This window comes from Urocitellus parryii, chromosome 11 (genome assembly GCF_045843805.1).
Source record: "Urocitellus parryii isolate mUroPar1 chromosome 11, mUroPar1.hap1, whole genome shotgun sequence".
NCBI classification, from domain to species: Eukaryota; Metazoa; Chordata; class Mammalia; order Rodentia; family Sciuridae; genus Urocitellus; species Urocitellus parryii.
Window position 1 is genome coordinate 42,317,705 of NC_135541.1, and position 6,474 is coordinate 42,324,178.

Sequence of the window (6,474 nt, forward strand, 5' to 3'; positions counted from 1 at the left end):
TTTTTTCTTAAAAAATAAAGGAGAATTTCCTATCTTTCCAATATGGAGGAGATGGGCTGGTAGTTAGAGCTTACTTTGTATCCTCCCAGTCCAAAATTTCCTGTTTTAATACAGTTACTATATATCCATATGTTGTTTCTATATTTACATATGTTGGAAGAAATTTTCTAAAACTGTTTTTTTTAAAAATTAAGCTCTGTATTATGTAATATTATCCTGAATGCTTTACATATGAAATTAATTCATTCAATTTGAATAGAAGTTTTCCAGAGTCAATCAGGGGAAAACCCAGGCAATCTTCAGTTACCACCTCACAATTTCTTTACTTATTATTTCCATATCAATGGATATTTAAGTTTGTTATTCATTTCTTCCTTTTTAATTTTTTTTTTTTTTTGCATTACAAATAATGCTACAGGGGAATAACTGCATAATGTCACCCTGAGGAGCTCCCCTGACCCTCTTCTTATGGAAAAATCATAATAGCTAAAAAAATTATTTATAAAATCCCAACCACTTTAAGTTTTTGAACATTAATTTAAGGGCATAGAACAAATTAAGAAACTTATTTTTTTAATCTACTAAATCTTGGTAAAAAGCAGCCAGAGTCTAAATCATTTTCCTTTTCAAGTCCCCAGGTCAGTGGGCCAGAAGCTCTGTTCTAGGCATGTGAAGCCAAGAGCACTGTCCCTAAATCCCAGTTGAAAGACACAGTATCTCGAGGGGGAAAGTCTATCAGTTCTTCTCATACTCTTCCCCAAAACTCCATGCTACAGAAGCTCTATTCTAGGCAAGAGTGACGGAGAAGTCTGCGAATATCCTTCTCCTTCTGGCCCCCACTTGTAGGGCAGGAATTTTTTTTCTCAAAAGGATGAGAATACTGAGCCAGATTGGCTTCATCCCAGCTGGTTTATAGAACAAAGTTCCAACTCTGGGAAAGATTAACCTCAAAGATCATGAATGCCCTACACAACAGAGTTGGAGGTGGCAAGCAATTAAGAGGAGACTGTATCTCCATGAAAACAATCGCTAAACTGCTGGCTAGCTAGAAGTTTTCCAGGGTCAATCAGGAGGAAAAGACAGCTAAAAAGAGCCTTCTCAAGGACAAACAAAATTCAAGGACTGGCCTGAGAAGGGCTGGGAACTTAACTGGGTCAGACTGTCCTACAATTTGTTCCCCAGGGCATTGTTGAAAATAATAGAACAATCAGTCCTTAAAGACTCCTTACTTTTTACCCTCTGCTTCCTATGTCCACTTTTTATTTTATTTAACAAGTGTTACCTTCATGTTCCTTTTTTTTTTTTTTACCCAGATTAAATGTAATGAATCCTTTACTTTTTTAGTTTAATACATCAATAAACTCAAGTATATTGGGACAGGGTAGAGTGTGGCTTACTCTCAGGAAGGTGAAGGATAGGATTACTATCCAATTGACCTTTGGTCACCACCCAGTTTATTGTGTTCCTTTTTGGTCTCTTATCTCCTGGGCCCTTGCTTGTTTGTGAACAGGCAATAAATCTCTGACCTTGCTCAATGAATCACTCTTGCACAATATTCTTTTTTTTTTCTTTTTTGTTATTTGTGCATATTTATGGTGCATTATTATTATAATAGTGGAATTTATTATCATTTATTTATAAATGCACAAAATATAAAATATAATTTGGTTAATTTTGTTCCCCAGTACCTCCACTTTCCCTCTTTTTCTCCCCTTGGGTTGCCTTCCTCTACTCTGCTTTTTTTTCTTCTATTTTTACGAGACTCCCTCATTCCCTCTTTATTCTCTCTAGTTTCCACCTATGAAAGAAAACACACAAATCTTGACTTTCTAAGTTTGGCTTATTTCACTTAACATGATGCTCTCAAGTTCCACCTGTTTTCCTGCAAATGATATAATTTCATTTTTTAAATTTAATTTGTTCTTTTTAGATATACATGGTAGGTAGTAGAGCGTATTTTGGCAAATTATACATACATGTAGTATAACTTATTCTATTCAGGATTCTTCACTCTTGTGGTTGTACATGATGTGGTGTTACCCTGACTAGTTCTCTTCCCTTTATTCCCCCCTTTCTAATCCAATGGGCTTCTATTCTTCCCCTCCTCACACTCCCTTGTTGTGGGTTAGCATCCACATATCAAAGAGAACATTTGGCCTTTGGTTTTTTGGGACTGGCTTATTTCACTTAGCATGATATTCTCCAGTTCCATCCATTTACCAGCAAATGCCATAATTTCATTCTTCTTTATGGCTGAGCAATATTCCATTGTGTGTGTGTGTGTGTGTGTGTGTGTGTATATATATATATATATATATATATATATATATATATATATAACATTTTCTTTATCTATTCATCTGTTGAAGGACACCTACACTAGTTCCATAGCTTGGCTATTGTGAATTGAGCTGCTATAAACAATGATGTGACTGGATCAATGTAGGATGCTGATTTTAAGTCCTTTGGGTTTAGACCAAGGGTGAGAAAACTGATCAAATCATGGTTGCATTCCAAGTTTTCTGAGGAATCTCCATACTGCATCTCCAAACTGCTTTCCATAGTTGCTGCAACAGCAATGTATGAGAGTAACTTTCTCCCCATATCCTTACCAACATTTATTGTTACTTGTATTCTTGATAATCAGAATTCTGACTAGAGTGAGATGGAATGTCAGTGTAGTTTTAATTTGTATTTCTCTAATGGCTAGAGATGTTGAACTTTTTTTAACATAGTTTTGACCATTTGTATTTCTTCTTCTATGAAGTGTCTATTCAGTTCCTTTGCCCATTTATTGATTAGGTTATTTGTCTTATTTATTTATTTATCTGGTGTCTTTTTTTTTCTTTTTTTAGTTCTTTGTATATCTTGGAGATTAATGCTGAATCTGAGGTGCTGGTGGTAAAGATTTTCTCCCTTTCTGTAGGCTCTCTGTTCATGTTCTTGATATTTTTCTTTGCAGTGAAAAAGTTTTTTAGTTTAATTGATTCTTTATTTTATTTCTTGCACTTTAGGAGTCTTATTGAAGAAGTCATTTCCTAAGCCAATATGATGAAGAGTTGGGCCTATTTTTTTCTTCTAGTAAGCACAGGGTAAATCTGTCTAATGCTCCTTGATCCACTCTGAGTTGAGTTTTGTGCTGGGTGAGAGATAGGGGCTCAGTTTCATTCTACTACATATGGATTTCCAGTTTTCCCAGCACCAATTCTTGAAGAGGCTCTCTTTTCTTCAATATATGTTTATGATGCCTTTTCTAGTATGAAATAACTGTATTTATGTGGGTTACCTCTGTGTCTTCTATAAAATTCCATTGTGTTTATATATAGCATTTTCTTTACCCAGACTCTATTTTGGGGGGAGTACCAGGGATTAAACCCAGGGGTGCTTAACTACCTGATCATATCCCATATTTCTACGATGTGACAGATCCTGGACTAGCAAATGAGACACAGTGGTGAGCAAAAATAGGTAAGTCCCTGTTTTTCTTGGAGGTTGCATAAGTAAGCTTCAAAGAACAGGAGTTCCTAGATCCAAGATTGGTCCATCTTCCTAAAGTTCTCTGAGAGCTCCTGTTGTCTCCAAGGTAGTCATAGCTGAAAATCTAGTCTAGATTGGCCATTTTATTCACTAATCTCAATTATTCTATAATGTCAGTCATTACACTGTCACCTTCTGGGGATAGAGGAGGGTGTTTCCATGGTGATGTAGATATCTATGGGAAAAAATCCTCACCAACGTGTCTTACTTGGTTTTGAAACTAGTTAGAGTCAGGGGGCCAGTCATGAAGCAAACTCTTTCCCTTTTCCAATTTATATATGACATGCCAGTCTTTTTAAAAATAGTGTTATTGAAGTATAATTGATATTCAACAAACTGACAGAGTTATAATTCACAATTTGATAAGCTCTCAGGAGAAAATAGAGCAATTAAAAGGAGAGCAACAAAAACCTAAGGCAAGTAGAAGAAAGAAAGAATAACAATTAGAGTAGCAATCAATGCAACTGAAAATAGGAAAATGGTGAAGAAAATCAACAAAGTCAATAGCTGGTTCTTTGAAAAGATCAATAATTTTGATAATCTTTAGCTGGGATAACCAAGAATAAGAGAGAAGACAAATTACTAATACCACAACTGAATGAAGGACCATCCTATTGATTCCATGGTCATATGAATAATAAAGAAATATTATAAACAGGTCTATGTCTATAAATGTGATAACTTGAATGAAATAGAACAATCTTTCAAAGATATCATTTGTCTAGGGACTGGGGTTGTGGCTCAGCAGTAGAGTACTCACTTAGCATGTGTGAGGCCCTGGGTTCGACCCTCAGCACCATGTAAAAATAAATGAAATAAAGGTATTGTGTCCAACTACAACTAAAAGAATAAATATTAAAAAGATATCATTTGTCTAAACTTACAAGAAAAAATAGATAATGTGAACTGGTTCATTTTTTAAAAGAAATTAAATCAATATTTAATAACTTGCAAAACAGGAGGCACCAGACTTAGATGTTTTCACTGGTGTATTCTACCAAATGTTTAAAGAAAATATACCCATTTTCTATAATCTCTTCCATAAAATAGGAACAGAGGGAACTTTTTCTAACTTACTTTATGATACTAACATCACTCTAATACAAAAGAAGAGATAAGAAAGGGAAACCCAAGACGAATACCTTTCATGGATATAGATACAAAAGTCTTCAACACAGTATTAACAGGTCAATTGCAACAACATATACAAAAAATTACATATGATGACCAAGTGGAATTTCTCCTAAATGTGCACAGCCACAATATTTGAAAATCAATTGATGACTATATGCATATATAACATACTACTATACACACATACATTGTATATACATACACATATGTCCATATGTATATATATGTCCACTATATATATGTCCATATTACATCATACAATGTCAAAAATATTTGAAAGTGACAAGAATCGAAACAAGAAGAATGGAAATGGATAAAATAGAAAAGCAGGCTAATGGGTGGGTGCTGATAGAGGACTGTATCAGTGTTTGTTGTGTTTTACCATATTGTTCAGATTAAAAGGCTGCAGTGGCAACTCATTACAGTCCTCGTGAGGAAGTGCTAAGGCTCTTTTGACTTTGCCCTGGTTCAGTGTGGCCAGTGGGGCTGTAGCTGATAAGAAGAGAATTTGTTCATTCATTGCCCTTACAGCACTAACTGAGTATCACTCAAGCTGTCTTCTAGACACTGAAGATATAGCAGGGAAGGAGACAAAGCCCCAGCTTTTGTGAAATTTTCACTCTGGTTGGAGACAGCTCATAAAGAACTATTTAAAAAACAATCAGTCAGGCATGGGGGCTCACATCTGTAATCCCAGAAGCTTGGGTGGCAGAGGCAGGTGGACCATGAGTTCAAAGCCAGCCTCAGCAACTTAGTGAGGCCCTAAGCAACTTACCAAGACCCTGTCTCAAAATAAAAGATAGAACAGGCTGGGGATATGGTTCAGTGCTTAAGTACCTCTGTGTTCAATATCTGGTACCAACAAACAGACAAACAAACAAACAAAGAACTATCAGATAGTCCTAAGCACTATTTAGAAAAAATAGAGTAATGTGACAGCTAGAGACAGGTGACCCCTTGAAATTTGGCGGCCTAGGAGTGTCTCCCTGTACAGGAACAGTAATTTATATCTGAATGCTAAGAAGTACCCAGAAATGCCCGTCACAGTTGAGGGAAGAGGGAAGAATTCCTCATGGAAGAACTAGATAGTGTGAAGACCTAAAATGGGAGGACTCTTGGCATGGTCACATGACCAGGCTGAATGGGTGAAGGTGAGGGAGGACCAGGGTGATATTTGGCAGTTGGAGGGCAGAGAACAGCAGGGCAAGGGATTTTTCAAATTAGAGTGAGTGTATCTATTACTCAACTGAAGTACTTTGATCAACCTCTCCCTCTCCCTTCCACGCCACTGCTCTGCCAGCATCCAGTAGCCACCATTGTGCTCTTGATTTCTATGAGATCAACTTTATTTAGACTCCATGTATGAGTAAGACCATGTAGTATTTTTCTGAATTTGAGTTTTATTTGGTTTGATTAGAAGTCACTGAAGATCTTTTTTTTTTCTAATCAAAGATTGAGATAATCTTTTTTTTTTTTTCAGTTAACTTTCCCCATCTTCCTTGAAGACTATGGATTGTAACTAGAAGAGAGGAAGTCAGGGAGACTGGTTAGGAGGTCCTCATAGTGGACAGGCTGATATATGACAGGGGCTTAGATCAGTGATGTTAGAGAACAAGGAGAACAGATGGAATTTAAAGTTGAGTTGTTGAAATAAGCTGCTTAATGAGAAGAGACAAATAAAAAAGAGATGATTGAAATGATGATAATATCTTTTGAGAGTTGACTTTGTGGGCACATGGTAACTCAGTCTGCTTAACCATACCCTGGGGTGGGCACTACTAGAATCCCATTTTACAAATGAAG